The sequence below is a fragment of the Tupaia chinensis genome, unplaced genomic scaffold (assembly GCF_000334495.1).
Source record: "Tupaia chinensis unplaced genomic scaffold, TupChi_1.0 Scaffold000105_1, whole genome shotgun sequence".
Classification (NCBI taxonomy): domain Eukaryota; kingdom Metazoa; phylum Chordata; class Mammalia; order Scandentia; family Tupaiidae; genus Tupaia; species Tupaia belangeri.
In genome coordinates this window covers 2030915-2047838 of record NW_006159569.1, presented here as the reverse complement: position 1 = coordinate 2047838, position 16924 = coordinate 2030915, and the positions used below count along the sequence as shown (strand labels likewise).

Genomic DNA, 16924 nt, shown 5'->3' with positions numbered 1-16924 from the left:
AGGGAAAGACATGTGAACTATTTGGTCACTGAAAACTAATACTGTGGTCTCTTATCAGATAGAAGAGTTTGAAAAGATGTAATTTCTCTTGATTTAAATAGCCTGTCTATATCAAGCAGAATAACCATGAGAGCTTCTTTTTTTCATAAAGCTCTACCAGTAAAGTAGAATAGAATTCTCTATTCCTTTCATCTTGGAGAAAATGAGAGAGTAAGAAGCAATGCAGTGTACATAAACCCTACCCAACCTTCCCAACCTTCTTTTCAATAAACTCCAAGGGAATGACACCATAAAAAAATCCCTCTCAGGGCCAGCAGGTAGCATACTGTTTAAGGTACTGGACTCCTGCATGGCCGACCACAAATTGAATCCCAGACCTGGCAGCTTGAAAATCATGCCAGAAGCATGTGTGTGCACTCAAAATCCCAAGAAGAGAATGGAGAGGGAATTGCAGTGTGACCACCCATGCCCCACCCCCTCAGAGGTGAGGAGAAGTGGTTTCTCACTTTTTCTCCTCTCACACTCTCTCTCTCTTTCGCTCTCTCTGGTGAGCACATGCATCCTATGGAAAAAACGTAAAAGAAAATCCCTCTCAAGTTTAGACCATGCTTGTATGAGAGTTGGAAGGATCAGTCTCACAGAAAATCTAGGCAGAAAGTACAGAGTTCCTATATATGCCCTGTTCTCAAAGACACAGCTTCCTGCATTATTAACATTGGGCTTTTAAAATAGAACCGGAGAGGTACATTGTTACCCTGTTACCACATCGTTATCACTCTTGGGTTGTACATTTTATGGTTTGAGACACATGTATCATAGCATGTAGCCACTACTATGGTATCACATGAAATAGTCTGATTGCACTAAAATCCTCCATTCCCCTTACCCCTCCTTTCCTTCCCTCTACCAAACACTGATCTTTTCACTGTCTTCATAGTTTTTTCTTTTCTAGTATTTCATAAAGTGGAATCATATAGTATGCAGATTTTTCAGATGGGTGCCTGTCACTTATTAATGCTCCACTATTTTTTTCATTACTCAGTAGCTCATCACTTTTTAAGACTAAATAGTATGTCCAGGGTCTGGACATACCACAGTTTACTTAACCTTTCAGCTACCAAGGGACATTTTCGTTACTGTCATTTTTTGACAATTATGAATGAAGCTGCTAGAAACATCTGTGCAGGATTTGTTTGTTTGTTTTTGTGAACTTAAGTTTTCAGCTCATTTGGGTAGTGCCAAGGAATGTGATTCCTAGATTGTTTGGAAAGAATATATTTAGTTTTATAAGTAATTACCAAACTGCCTCCCAAAGGGAATGTTCTATTTTACATTCATCCCAAGAAAGAATGAGAGTTTTTGTTGCTCCACACCTTCTTTAGCATTTGGTATTGTCAGTGTTCTAGATTTTGACCATTCTAATAGTAGTTTAGTAGTATCTCATTATTGATTTAATTTGCATTTCTGTAATGACATATCATGTAGAGAGTCTATATGCCTATTTTTCCATCTGTATATCTTATATCTTTGTTCATTTTTCATTGTTTTTTTTTGCCATCAAGTTTTAAGATTTTTTAAATATATTTGGACAGTAGCTTTTTATCAGATATATCTTTTGCAAGTATTTCTTACAACTTGTGGTTTGTCCTCTCTATCTTTTCATAGTGTCTTTTACAAAGCAGAAGTTGTTAATTTCAATGAATTCAGCTGATCAATATATTTTTCATGGATTGTGCCTTTGGTGGTGTATCTAAAAGTCATCACTATGCCCCAGTATCATAGTTTGTCCTATTTTTCTTTTAAGATGCTTATAGTTTTGTGTTTAACATTTAGATCTATGATCCATGGAGTTCTTTTCCAGGGCGAGAAGTTTTATAAGGAGTTATATATCAGAGCATATTTTACAGTGACTGAGATCAAGTCCATACATAGATTGAGAACATTTCAGGTATTATGGAAACAATGTTAAAAGTAACTAGGTGACCAAGAAATACAAGCAAACACAAGATAATATGATATTAAGTAAAGCTTCTTAGAAAATAATGAGGGTCGAGTTAACAATATATTGTAGAGTAAAATGATCATAGCAGTGAATACCAGGTGGAATATTTTTATGGATGACAGGGAAGAATATGGAAGGTCAGTTTCACTTATGGTATCTCATGCAAAATTAGAAAAAGGACAAAGTTAATTTTAAAAGATAACTTATTATTTTTTTAATCCTATAATCTGCTTCTATCTCTTCTGACATATTTTGTAAACAGTTCTAAAATTTTGTCATATCTGTCATATTGCACTCTTAAAATCAATTCTAATGTTATGTCATTTTGATTTTATCTAAATTCAGACATATGCTTACACTGAATAGGCCCTACATGGACTTTATTCATGTACAAGGCATTAGATATGAAGTAATATAATGCTTCATAAATTGGATATTTTCAAGTAAAGCTTGTGTTATTTTATTAATAGAAATATGAAACTTGCACTTGGACTGTATTTGGTTTATGGACTTCCTCTATCCTTTCCAAGTGGCATCAAAGTAAATATGTTTTTGTGAGATTTTTCTACCTGAGACATTATCTGCAGTAATTCTTAATATTCTGCAGTAATTCTTAATATTGACAAAACATCCCAAGAAATTTAATCAGTAAATGGCCTGTGCCTGACAAGGAAAATAACTGATATTAACTCTTAGGAATAAATCTGAAATACAGTATTTGGTATGATTTCATTTATATACATGATGCATTACTATTTTGTATCTTATATCCTATCAAAGTGAAATATTTTATGGTGCTTTGAATTTTTAAACTTCAGACCTTATATCTGATGTAAAATTTGAGATATTTTAAATGTCTCAAACTTTTCATTTTTATTAAAATATTTCTAAAATTTGCTGATAATCTTTGACTTAGAACATCTTGCAAAGTAAGTATGTTAATTTACGTCTTTGTATTTTATATTACACAAGTACCTAATTGAGAATATACAAGAAAAAGAAAGAAAATATTTTTTTTCTGAAGTAGTTTTATTTTTTGTAGGGAGAGCATACAATGTTTTATATTCAAATTAAATCTAGCACATTGTTCATAGTATTCTTTTTTTATCTAGAATACAGTATTGGTTATCAAATTGTACTTACAGAGATAAAGCTATCTTTATTAAATATCAAAGTAAATTGAGAAGATACAAGAAAAAGAAAGAAAATATTTTTTTTCTGAAGTAGTTTTATTTTTTGTAGGGAGAGCATACAATGTTTTATATTCAAATTAAATCTAGCACATTGTTCATAGTATTCTTTTTTTATCTAGAATACAGTATTGGTTATCAAATTGTACTTACAGAGATAAAGCTATCTTTATTAAATATCAAAGTATTAAAAATGGTTGATTGCTTTCTAGGCAATTGCATTGTTTTCTTTGGGGTTTCAAAAATTGTCATGAGATTAGATTTGTGTCTCTGTTAAATAATAACTATAGATAGTAATGTTTTCATTTATTTTTAAAATAAAACTTTCTTGCATTTTATTTTACTCTTTGGTTATTACATAAGGGGAAAACAAAACAAAACAAAACAGCTTTTCCTCACAACTGCAATCTTCATGTTTAAGTAATAAACTTTATTCAGATTTAAACCTGTAAACCTTTTCTGTGGGGATATAATATACTGAAAATAAAGTATATATAATAGTTGGGTAAGTAATTCATATTCTTACAGGCTTAATAGTAATTGATTAATGTGTTCTTGGATGAAAATAACTAAATGATAACAGTTCTCAAGGAAAATGTGGCACAAAAGATAGGGAATAATAAAAGGTGAGACAATGCTATAAATCAAGGTACACACGACCTAATATAGGACCATTTAGTAGGGTTTGCTTAATTCTATCTGTTTTTACGAGCTATAAATATATGGGACCAGCAGATGGAGTGATGGTCACATCACTAGACTCCCATGTAGTTGACCATGGTTCGAGTCTTGGACTTGTCAGCTTAAAACTCACACTGGACACGTGTATGTGCATGCCCAAAATCCCAAGAAAAGAATGGAGGAGAAGGAATTGCAGTGTGGCCATCCCCTGTAGGAGGGGATACTCACTTTCTCTCTGTCTCTATTTCTCCGGGCTAGCTTACATACCCTATAGCAAAAATCTCTCAAAAAGAGGGGAAAAAAAAGCAAAAAACAAAAACAAACAAACAAAAAGATGTAAATATGAAAGCTTTGATTTAAGGTAGAGAAATAGCAGGAGTGAGTGCCTACTACTATATGGACAAACCTCAAGGAAACAGACCCCTAGAGAACCTAGGAGATGCAATCCATAGAGTTTAGTATCCAATGACATGAAAAGATAGAAGGAGCATCAATCTAGAGAGATATATATATATACATATATATATATATATGTATATATATATTCAATATATCCTTCCAAAATGCTTTTGTTTCTGAATATGTTATCTTCCATTTAAAATTTAAAATCATTGTATCCAAATACTCTCAAAATTTCTAGTATACCTGTTTTATTGAAATTGCCTTTATTTCATTCCTTCTCTGCTTTTTTTTTTTTTTTTTTTGACAGAGATTTTTGCTATTGGGTACATGTGCTTTCTGGAGACACAGAAAGAGACAAAGAGACAAAATGTAAGAAATCACTTTCCAGGAGGAATGACCATGCCCTAATCCCTTCTCCTTCATTCTCCTCGTAAGAAATCACCTTCCAGGAGGAATGACCATGCCATAATCCCTTCTCCTTCATTCTCCTCTCAGGATTTTGGGAACACATAAACATACATACACACACATGCCCAGTGTGAATTTTATGCTGCCAGGTCCAGGACTTGAACCATGGTTGAACATGTGGGGGTTCAGCAATGCAACCATTACACCATCTGCTGGTCCCTGAAATTGCATTTAATTTATAGTTATCTTTGAGTGAACTCAAACCTTACATTGAGGTAAACAATCCATGAACATAGTTTATCTCTCCACATATTTAAGTCTTTTTTCTTTCTTTCTTTCTTTTTTTTTTTTTTTTTTTTTTAGGTTTTTGCCATAGAGAGTGTGCCCTTGTTGGAGACAGAGAGAGAGAAAGTGAGAAATCACCCACCCTCTGGAGGACGGGCATGCTGCAATCCCTTCTCTTCCGTTCTGTTCTTGGGATTTTGAGCATGCATAGACATGCACTTGACAGATTTTCAGGCCACCAGGTTTATTACTCTAACTGTTGTCAGCCATGTGGGAATTGAGCACCTTAACCACCATGCCATCTGCCAGCCCCTATTTAAGTCTTTTTAAATATCCTTTCATTTATTTGTGTGTGTGTGTGTGTGTGTTTCTTATATATTTTATATTTTCCCCCCCTGTTTTCTTCTTCTTACCCTCTGCCATGTCCTACCCTCCTCCCACATTGTCTGTGGTATCCACAGTTGCTCTCCATGCTTCTGTACCATCTGATATTTCAGTTTCTGCCATAGAGTGCAGACATTCAGTATATATTAAGTAGAGACATACAGTGCCTCACTTTCACAGTCTAGCTTGCTTTACTTAACAGTAAATCCTTTCATAATTGTGTCCATACAGATCCTGTGTTCATCATAATAGGCAATTCTAGGCAATGTTATATATTTTGTGTGATTTTCATTTACCTCTCTATTTTCTCCATTGTTTATATTTTCCTTGTAGTTATTATATATATATATATATATACAGTCCTCTTCCTTTGAATTTGATGCAGAAGCTTAGCCCCAATAAGTTCAACAATTCATATTTGCTTGCACTTGTCACCAAGGATAACTATCCCCAGGAAAGTTTCCAGCATTGTTTTGTTTCAAAAGTCACTTCTCAGGTATTCTCTCACTTGATTATCTATTCATACTCTGAGAAATGATGAAATGCATAATTTTTGCATAGAAGAAATGCAAGATTTTTGCTCTCATATGTAGTTAATGTTAGGGTGATCCCTGCAATTTGTTTTTGTTGTTTTGTTTTGTTTTGTTTTTGTTTTCTTGGAGAGGAGGTTTCTGCTATAGGGTGCAAGCACTCACCAGAAAGACAGAAAGAGAGAGAGAGAAAGCAAGAAATCCCCCAGTGGGTATGGCCATGCCACAATCCTTTCTCTTGAATTCCTCTCTTGGGATCTTGGGCACACACACACACATGTGCCCGGCATGAGTTTAAGCCACCAGGTCTGGGACTCAAACCACAATTGACAATGTGGGAGTCCAGTGACGTAGCCATTACACCATCTGCTGGTCCCAATCCCTGCAATAAGGCAGCCTTGGTCATAGGCTGTAAAGAATTCACAAACTCAGAGAGGAACCAAATAGAAAATAATTGATTGCTTTCCAAAGAAAGAAAAGGGTCCAAGTACAGGGAGTTGCATCAGCTGCAGAAGATGAGGGCAAAGGCTGCCAGGCGGTGTGGTGGTTAAAGGCACTGGATTCCCATAGCCAACCATGGTTTGAGTCGCAGACCTGTGGGCTTGCCTTCTCACATTTCCTTTCTCTCTCTGTGTGTGTCTGTCTGGTCAAATTAAAAATAATAATAACAAATGGAATTGCATAGATAAATAATTCTTTAAAAGGAAAAGGGTAAGGGCAATGAGCTTTTATTGGGACTTAAGGAAAGGGATGTTATGGCTGAGTAATTAGGGTGATACTTGGACAGAATGCCTTTTGATCTTTTGCAATCTCTGGACTAGATATCTCTTGTTGTCATATCTGATGACTTTGATCCATAATATATTTGGATGTTGTTGATGCTTCAATAAGGGTCTCAATCACCCTATCTGGGAGTAGAGACTTAGAAAATCTAAAGTCAGCCATCTGTGGTGAGGTCAAGTAGAAGCCAACTCACCAAGGAAGAAAAAGGAAGGAGATCTTATTTAAGAAGTCTTTGCCTACTCTGATTACTCCAAGAGTTTCTCCTTTGTTTTCTACTAATAGTTTTATAGTTTGAGTTTTAGGATTAGATCCTTGATGCATTTTGAATTGATTATTATTAGTAATGAGACACAGGGATCCAGTTTCATCTTTCTATGGTAGATACCCAGTATTTCCAGCACCATTTGCTAAAGAGATTTTCTTTTCAACATTGGATTTTCTGGTGCCCTCTGTCAAAAATCAGTTGACTATGTTTTGGACTTGAGTATGATATCTTTGTGGACTAATATACAGTGTATTCATGCTGGGAACATTCATTTTTATGCTGTAGTAATATACAGTGATTAAATGCAAAAATAAAAATTAATTTTTTTTAAAAGAGGAAAGCAGGAAAAATAAAAAGGGAGAAGGAGAAAGAGATGTTTGAAGCATCTGGGAGTTTTATTGAGCCTTTCCATTAAGGCATCTGTATATCACTGAATCAAACTATTGCTAGAGAGACAGACAGACAGAGTTGACCCTTTGCAATCCTTAAGGTGCCTGGGAGACTTTTAACCCTTTAAGTTAACAAATCCCTTCCCCAGCTAGGATCTATAACTGCCCTAACATTAATACTCAATTTCTTAATATAATATCTGGAGTTAATGATTTCTTTCTCTGTCATGTTAAATCACAGCTTGTCCTCTTGTTCTGTAGACACTGTTCCACTATACATACATGTAAGCATCTACATGCACACACTGAGAGTAAACTACTCTCTGTGTTCTCAAGTTGTTTCTTTAATTTTATATAAAGTAATGGAATATATAAATTTATTTCTTCAGAAGACTGTCTAGAATGGTATTGCCATGGGAAGTGAAGAAGGAAGACAGTAATCCATACTAGTTTGTTGTCTATCCAGGTGAATATTTATGCATTTCTTGAAGATACTGTGTTCTAGAAAGAAGTAAAAATATTCACTTTACATGCCATTTTTTGAGCAAAATAGCAAAGCAGGTTCAGTTTGCCTGAAAGCTCAGATAGAAAACTACAAATAAAATGTCGAGTGAAGAAAAAGCACATCAGGAAGGGCATCTCAGAAATAGTGATTTGGGTAATACAAGCCTAATTATGTGCCACCTCTTCCAGATCTGCCTCTAGGCTCCCCACAAGCAAACATATGCATATACCAAAGTACTAATGAGCTAGTGAGCTTGCCTCTCCTGAGAGTACTTCAGGTTTAACCCACTTGACATGGTAATGGGATCAAGCTTACTTTCTTAACTAGATGCACTTTCACTTTGCACTAATTAGCCCTTCACATATTCCAGTAAACTTTAAAAGCTCTAGTAAAGATATCTCAAATATTCATTTAAGTAAAGTGTTCTTTTAATATGACTTCATCAAGACTCTGGTGTTTATGGATGCATTTGGCAAGCCATGGGTTTTGTTCTTGGACTTGTTTTCCAATTCTCATTCTCCTAATACTCACTGTGTGACCTTGGGTAAGACAGCATTGTTCTAATTGCAAAATGATGATTATTTTCTCCATAATGAGTTCATGTGTATAAGACTCACTGGTTGATATTCAATGCATTGCAGATTTTTTTTTTTTAATTCCTTCCACAGTCTCCTGAGTTCTAGCAGAATACACCTCTATAAAATACATGAATCACTGGTAGGAAGGTACTTTCAGATATAGCTGTTTGGCTAATACATATCGTTTCCACATGTGCAAGAAAAGGCACATATTAACCAAGCCATTGCAAAGTACATGTGGGTGGTGCTCATGAACAGCATTCATTTTGTTAGAATACTGTTTTTATGGTATGTCTGGCAGTGATTTCTCTGTACCACCCACATAATCAGCTTAGCTCTTGCTTGTCTATAGCAAACCAAATCCTCTGTATCTTTCATTGTCATGAATATTATAAAAATTCTCTCATGTCCTATTTTCATTTTACCATCATGATTTAGGAGCAAAGAGTGTTTGAAGCATCTGGGAGTTTTATTGAGCCTTTCCATTAAGGCATCTGTATATCACTGAATCAAACTATTGCTAGAGAGACAGACAGACAGAGTTGACCCTTTGCAATCCTTAAGGTGCCTGGGAGACTTTTAACCCTTTAAGTTAACAAATCCCTTCCCCAGCTAGGATCTATAACTGCCCTAACATTAATACTCAATTTCTTAATATAATATCTGGAGTTAATGATTTCTTTCTCTGTCATGTTAAATCACAGCTTGTCCTCTTGTTCTGTAGACACTGTTCCACTATACATACATGTAAGCATCTACATGCACACACTGAGAGTAAACTACTCTCTGTGTTCTCAAGTTGTTTCTTTAATTTTATATAAAGTAATGGAATATATAAATTTATTTCTTCAGAAGACTGTCTAGAATGGTATTGCCATGGGAAGTGAAGAAGGAAGACAGTAATCCATACTAGTTTGTTGTCTATCCAGGTGAATATTTATGCATTTCTTGAAGATACTGTGTTCTAGAAAGAAGTAAAAATATTCACTTTACATGCCATTTTTTGAGCAAAATAGCAAAGCAGGTTCAGTTTGCCTGAAAGCTCAGATAGAAAACTACAAATAAAATGTCGAGTGAAGAAAAAGCACATCAGGAAGGGCATCTCAGAAATAGTGATTTGGGTAATACAAGCCTAATTATGTGCCACCTCTTCCAGATCTGCCTCTAGGCTCCCCACAAGCAAACATATGCATATACCAAAGTACTAATGAGCTAGTGAGCTTGCCTCTCCTGAGAGTACTTCAGGTTTAACCCACTTGACATGGTAATGGGATCAAGCTTACTTTCTTAACTAGATGCACTTTCACTTTGCACTAATTAGCCCTTCACATATTCCAGTAAACTTTAAAAGCTCTAGTAAAGATATCTCAAATATTCATTTAAGTAAAGTGTTCTTTTAATATGACTTCATCAAGACTCTGGTGTTTATGGATGCATTTGGCAAGCCATGGGTTTTGTTCTTGGACTTGTTTTCCAATTCTCATTCTCCTAATACTCACTGTGTGACCTTGGGTAAGACAGCATTGTTCTAATTGCAAAATGATGATTATTTTCTCCATAATGAGTTCATGTGTATAAGACTCACTGGTTGATATTCAATGCATTGCAGATTTTTTTTTTTAATTCCTTCCACAGTCTCCTGAGTTCTAGCAGAATACACCTCTATAAAATACATGAATCACTGGTAGGAAGGTACTTTCAGATATAGCTGTTTGGCTAATACATATCGTTTCCACATGTGCAAGAAAAGGCACATATTAACCAAGCCATTGCAAAGTACATGTGGGTGGTGCTCATGAACAGCATTCATTTTGTTAGAATACTGTTTTTATGGTATGTCTGGCAGTGATTTCTCTGTACCACCCACATAATCAGCTTAGCTCTTGCTTGTCTATAGCAAACCAAATCCTCTGTATCTTTCATTGTCATGAATATTATAAAAATTCTCTCATGTCCTATTTTCATTTTACCATCATGATTTAGGAGCCACTGTTTAGGACTTCTTCAGAGAGAGCTCAGTGTGCTTCAGTGCATGTCAGACCCATAAATATCTCAGTTTCATGGACAATTATAATTCATAATAAATTCAATATCTGAGTTTCACTGATAGATGTCTAATACTAAAGACAACTTAAATATCCAGCATAAGGCAAATGATTGGAAAAGTACTAAAATGTTTATGGAAAATTGTGCTATGAAGGAAACTACACATGGGATTCAAAATATTTTGCAATGAAGTAATTTCATACCTTCATTCCATTTTCTATGAACTTTAGAAAGCCTCTTATATATAATAACAAATCCATATAATGATGACAACAAGGAGAGGAAAGAAGTTATTATGCAATGTTACATGAAAAAGTAATTTCCGATCAATGATGACTCTTAAATATACATTCCTTGGAAATCTGAACAAAATGAGTGAAAAATCTCAACCGTTGTCCTCATCAAACTGAGGTCCAGCACATTATAAATAAAAAAAAAAACAAACAGTAATTTCCAAATCTAAACTTTAAATTGTAAGAACACTGCTATTGAACTTAAATAGTCAAGGCTAGAAAGTATATGCAGAAATAAGTATTTCATCAGATTAGGTTTATATGAGTGGATATTGGCTACTCATATTTTGTTACACTTTTCAAGATACTTGTGTGTCATAAAAAGAAAACACCTAAGAAATCAGCAAATCACTAACCCATTCTATGAATTAGCATTACTCAAAATTTTTTCTGAATTATTTTCAAGATTATATATATATATATATATATATATCATCTCAGACCTATTCCAGAGCTCTAGACCTATTTAGACAGTTACTTCCTGGCGTTCAATTGGGATAATCATATGCACTTTAAAATAACCTGATGAAAAATGTACCATTGGGACCAGCATATGATGTAATGGTTACATCGTTGTATTCCCATGTAGTTGACATAGTCCCACAATTTGAGTCACAGACCTGGTAGCTCAAAACTCATGATGGGTGTATGTGTCTGCATCCCTATAATCCCTAGAGGAGAATGGAGGAGCAGGGATTGCAGCTTCATCATCCCCCTAGGGGCTAATTTCTCACTTTCTGTCTTTCCGGAGAGCACACACAACCTATAGTAAAAATTTCTCTGGAGGGAAAAAATGTACTGTCACCAGAGCCAACAGGTAGTAGTTGAGGTGCTGGACTCCCACATGGCTGACTGTGGTTTGGGTCCCAGACCTGGTCGCTTGAAACTTATGCTGTATGAGTGTGTGTGTGTGTGCCCAAAATCCTGAGAGGAGAGTGAAGAAGAAGGGATTGCAGTCTGGTCATCACCCCTGGGAAGTGATTTGTCACTTTCTTACTGTCTCTCTCTGCCTGGTGAGCACATGCGCCCTATGGCAAAAACTTCAAAAAAGCAGTGATGGTATCTTTCCCCAAATGTAGGCCTTCTGTTCTATTACCTAATCACTATTCAAGCAGTCAACCAAACTGAAATCTTCATTTAGTTCCTTTTCCAGGTAACAAATTATTTTAAATCTACTTTATCAGCATTTTCAAACCTGTCCCTAACTTTTCACCACAGTGATTATTACTGGTGTCATTTGTTTCTTGGCTTGCTTAAGAATCTTCAAAGTTAGGCTTCTAATGGGTCTTTTCTGCTTCTTGTTTGTGTCTGTCTATTGATACTGCCTTCAGAGCATCAGGCCCCTTGAACTGTGTTACCTATGATAGAATTGGACAGAAATAAGCTATATTAAAATGCAATTATTTGACTTTATGAGGAAATATTTTGTCAGTGTTATACATGACAGTGATTTTTAAAGGAAGATTAAACCTGTACTTAATCATGAAAATGTCAAAATAGCAATATGCATATTTATATGAAATGCAGAGGTTCTATTTTATTTATTAAAAATATCTAATAGTATGTATTTCTTCAAAAGTCTTTAAGTGGTAAAATATTTAAAATAATTTGCTTCATGGAATCCTGCCCATTCTGACCAGACCTTCTTTGATATACTCTGCATTATTCTTGACTTGTGAGAGTTTATTTGAGTTTGAATGCTTACTATGTTTTTATTATTTTTAAAATTACGATTTAATTATTATTAGCATTTTTATTACTATTATTAGTGACTTTTCCTAAAGACTATATGCATTTTTTGTTTAATTTGCGCATCAATGCTTGACAGTAATTATTTCTGTTCAATAGAGAGTAAAAATGAAGCTTAAAAGAGCTATGGGCTATCTAGAAGTGCAGCAGTTAAGTGCTGCACAGAGAAAGCCAGACCCCATATGGCCAGCCAGGGTTCTAATCCCAGCCCCAGATGCTTGAAGAACATACTAGATGCAAACATGCTGAGGATCCTGATGGGATAGAGAACTGAAGAGAAAAAGAATGTGGAATGACCAGGTCCCATTGTGGGGGGCGCTTTCTCTCTCTCTCTCTCTCTCATGCATGTGCCCTCTAGCGTAAAATTTAAATTAAATTTAATATCACATAAACTGCCCAAGGATTCAATGCTAGGAAGTAGAAAAATGAGGAATTAAATAGAGTTCTCTCTGATTCTAAAGTGAAATGTATAAAGACCTATGTTACACTCTCAGTATTTTTTATATTTATTATTAATAAGCCATGGTTGGTTTTACAGTTATATGCCTTACTCCTCACCCCCAATATTCCATTTCAAACATGAAATAAGTAAATTTTTAGGACTCATTTTCTAACTCTGCCCATTAAGAGTTGCTCTACAGCCTCTTCTGTGTTGCAACTGAAATAGAACGGCAAAAATGAAACACAAATATATCCCCCCCCCGAAAAAAAAGTCCTAGGTGATATATTCTGAAGGGTAAGAAAAATAAATTACTTTTAATGTTTAATTTTACCTAGAATCCTAAGTCATATATTGCATATTTGCTATGAAGATTTTAGCTCTGTAATTTTCAAGAGAAAAGAGCTGCTTAGCTTTATCAGGTGCTGCAAAAAGATCTATTAATATGAGGCAACTGACTGGTGTCTGATTACTAGGACAATGTGAGTTAAATCATGAGGCAGAGTCCAGCTGGGTGAGTAAGTAGAACTGGGAAATAATGCTCTTTAGTATGGGCTACCATTTGACCCTGGAGGAAAGAGAAGGTAGCTATGGTCATAGGCAAACAGTTGCAGTATCAGGGAAGGCTCGATTGTGCCCATAAGCAAAGGGGATGATTCTCAAAAGCAATCAAAATCCAAATGCGTTGAGAAAAAAAGAGCAGCAACAAACACCTGGAAGGGAGCCCTAAAGAGGAAAATTGGGTATAGTTCAGAAAAATAAAAAAGGAAATGTAAAAAGTCATCTCTATTCTTTGCACTGAAAATAGCAAAAGAATTAGCTTTTGAGAACTGGATGATGATCGACATGAGAAATCGCAAAGGAAGCACACACATGTACAATCTGATTCATAATGCTAAGCCATTATACTTTACATGTGACCATTGCTTTATATGTTTCACATCACCCTTTGAGACAGGCAGGGCAGACAGAATTAGTGTCCATTTAACTGTTGAGGAATGAAATCTCAGAGGTTTTAAAGAAACTGCCTGCAGGATACAGATGCAGAAATCAAATTCTTCGTCCAAGGAAAATGCTGGTCCAGTGCCTATTTCATTACAATACACCCCCAACCTGTATGCCCCATTAGTGACACAGTGACAGTAGAGAAAGTCACAGCTAGACTTGTGTCCTGCTCAGGCAAAGTACTTAATTTTTCTACACAGTTTACGAAAGTCACTCCATAATAAATGGTATTTCAGCTTTCTCTCTGGCCACGTAAATGAATAAGGGGTGATAATGACATTCTCATTATTTTAGGAACATATTTGCATTTGTAATGATACAGCTCCTACCAGGCGCCAAAACCATAGAGACAACTGTCTGAATTAATTATATTTGTTTGGCTGATTAGATAAAAAATGCAAACATAAACTGCACATCAAACTACTTTAAGATTATTTAATCCTTCTCTTGAAAGGGAAATAGGCTTCTGAAGTTCTTCTTTTAAGCTCAAAAAATAGATCATTAAATCAAGCAGCTGAAAGAGTTCTTTAAAAATTGCCCCCCCCAAATTCTTGCGTTTTTCTCAAGAGTCTGAAATAAGCATATCAATCTACATAATATCAGGATTTATTTATTAATTTGCAGTTATTTCCTAGATTAGCCTGCTCAATTTTCATGAGCCAGTCCCTATGCCTCTATGGGAAGTGAGGGCTTAAACTGTGTCCATTTAGCAGACAGCAACTTTGAAGTGGGGATAAGTGCAGTGAAAATCATTCCCCTGAAGTTCCCAAAGTGTTCAATTAGCTTTGCAGATGTGCTCTGTCCACACCTACCTTTTAATGATCACTACATCCTTGTTAAATGGAGCAGCACCATGGCTCTCCTCCCTGTTCACGCCAGCTGCCAGCCCACCTCCTGCTTTCTAACTTTCATAATAGAGTCCACATAGGCCTGAAACCTTCTCAATGCTTTGAATATTTTTGTAAGTAGTGACTCACTTTTATCAATGAAGAATTATTCACAGAGCAGGAGTAGTGGTCCAAAGACTTTTCGTTTTTCATTTATAATACCTCCCACTTCCTTAACCCACCTCTCTTTCTCTGAAGTGTATATCTAACTTACCTCTTCTCCTGCCTAAAACCTTTCCACGGTTTCTGTCACTTAAAGTCTAGACTTCTCACTATGGCTGCAGTCCCAACTTTATCTGTTATTTCCACCCCAAATTAGCATGCCAAAACTATATGTACTTGTCATCTGTCTATCCATCTATCTATCTATTTAGATTGATTTTTCTACATAGCTACTAATTTCTAGATATCAAGAATCTGTATACTTTAACTGTCAGTTCTTAAAATGTATAGGGCTAACTTTTTACCGTGTTTAAAATAATTGTGCAAAGTCGTTCAAGATAGTGGTGGGCAAGGGAAGAGAGGTAGCACTAATGTATGTGTGTGTATCCATGTATGTGTGTGCATGCATGTATGCATATATTCTAGAAATATAAATTTAGCATCAATTTGCAAGAATTATTAGTATTATTTTTTGCCATAGGATGTGTGCACTTGACAGAAACAGAGAGAAAGTGAAAATTCTCCACCCTTCCCCACTTACCTTCCCCCTGGGAGGATGGCCATGCCATAATCCCTTCTCCTCCATTCTCCTCTTAGTATGTTGAGTGTGCACTCACACACACCTCAGCATGACTTTCAAGTCACCAGATCTGGGACTTAAACTATGGTCAGCCATGTGAGAATCCAGCATGTAAACCACTATGCCACCTAATGGGCTCCTTCTCTTTGAGTACAAAGAAAAGGTTCCAACTGCAGTCTGTGGTCTTTTTTATTTGCCAAAGCACAAAGGTCACTAGTATCACTATTTCTCTTCTACAACCCAGAACTGAGAGTAAGAAACGCCATTGTGGAAGTGGGTTCATTGATAATAAGAGAGATGCTAGGATATGATTTCTAACCAGAAAAGGCTAGATTCAAATATTGGAAAGAGCCCACGCCGAGGCTAGACCCCGGCAATGGCTGACTCACAGAGAATCATCGATCTGGTTAATAGGACATGGCATCTCTAGGAGCAATAGAGATGGCAGCCATCATGGCTGTATATTCAAAAGAAAATATTTACTAATCATAATAAGTTAAGAATAGAGGATAAGAAAGATAAGAGGGGGAGCAGCAGTTGGTGTAATGGCTATGTCGCTGGACTCCCATGTAGTCGACCACAGTTCGAGTCCTGGACCAGGTAGCTTAAACTCACACCGGGCACGTGAGAGTGCGTGCCCAAGATCCTAAGAGGAGAATGGAGGAGAAGGGATTGCGGCATGGCCAACCCCCTCCTGGGGGGTGATTTCTCACTTTCTGTCTCTCTGTCTCTCTCTTTCTGGTGAGCGCATGCACCCTACAGCAAAAAACCTCTCAAAACAAAACAGAACCAAAAAAAACTAAACAAACAAAAACAAAAACAAAACAAAAACAAAAACAAAGAAAAGAAAAGAAAAGAAAAGAAAAGAAAAGAAAAGAAAAGAAAAAAGAAAAGAAAGAAAGATGGGACCAGCAGTTAGCGTAATGGCTATGTCGCTGGACTCCCATGTAGTCGACCATGGTTCATGTCCTGAACCCAGTGACTTAAACTCATGCCAAGTACATGTGCTTGTGTGCCCAAGATCTTGAGAGGAGAATGGAGGAGAATGGATTGTGGCGTGGCCATCCCCCCTGGGGGGTGATTTCTCGATTTCTGTCTCTTTGTCTCTCTCTGTCTGTCTGGCGAGCGCATGCACCCTATAGCAAAAAACCTCTTCATAAAAAAAAAAGAAAAGAAAAGAAAGTAAGAGAAGTTGCTTGGTTCTTTGTCTGGCTCCTTTAGCTGAGGCAGTTTTTGTATATGGAACACATTGAAAATAAGGCCAGGTATGACCAGATGAAGCATCCTGTAAGAAGAGGTATGTGACAATAACACTGAGGTTCCTTTCCCCTGAGAAATCTCTGGCTAGTTAACTGGATACT

The 16924-nt window shown here is 36.0% G+C and overlaps 1 non-coding gene across 1 annotated transcript; it reads left to right on the top strand.

Moving 5' to 3' along the window:
* The first annotated feature begins 10771 nt into the window (after window positions 1-10771).
* On the top strand, window positions 10772-10863 carry LOC114006966 (small nucleolar RNA SNORD116). The gene has a single exon (XR_003548617.1). It is a non-coding gene; the product is annotated as a small nucleolar RNA SNORD116 (small nucleolar RNA).
* The last annotated feature ends 6061 nt before the right edge of the window (window positions 10864-16924 follow it).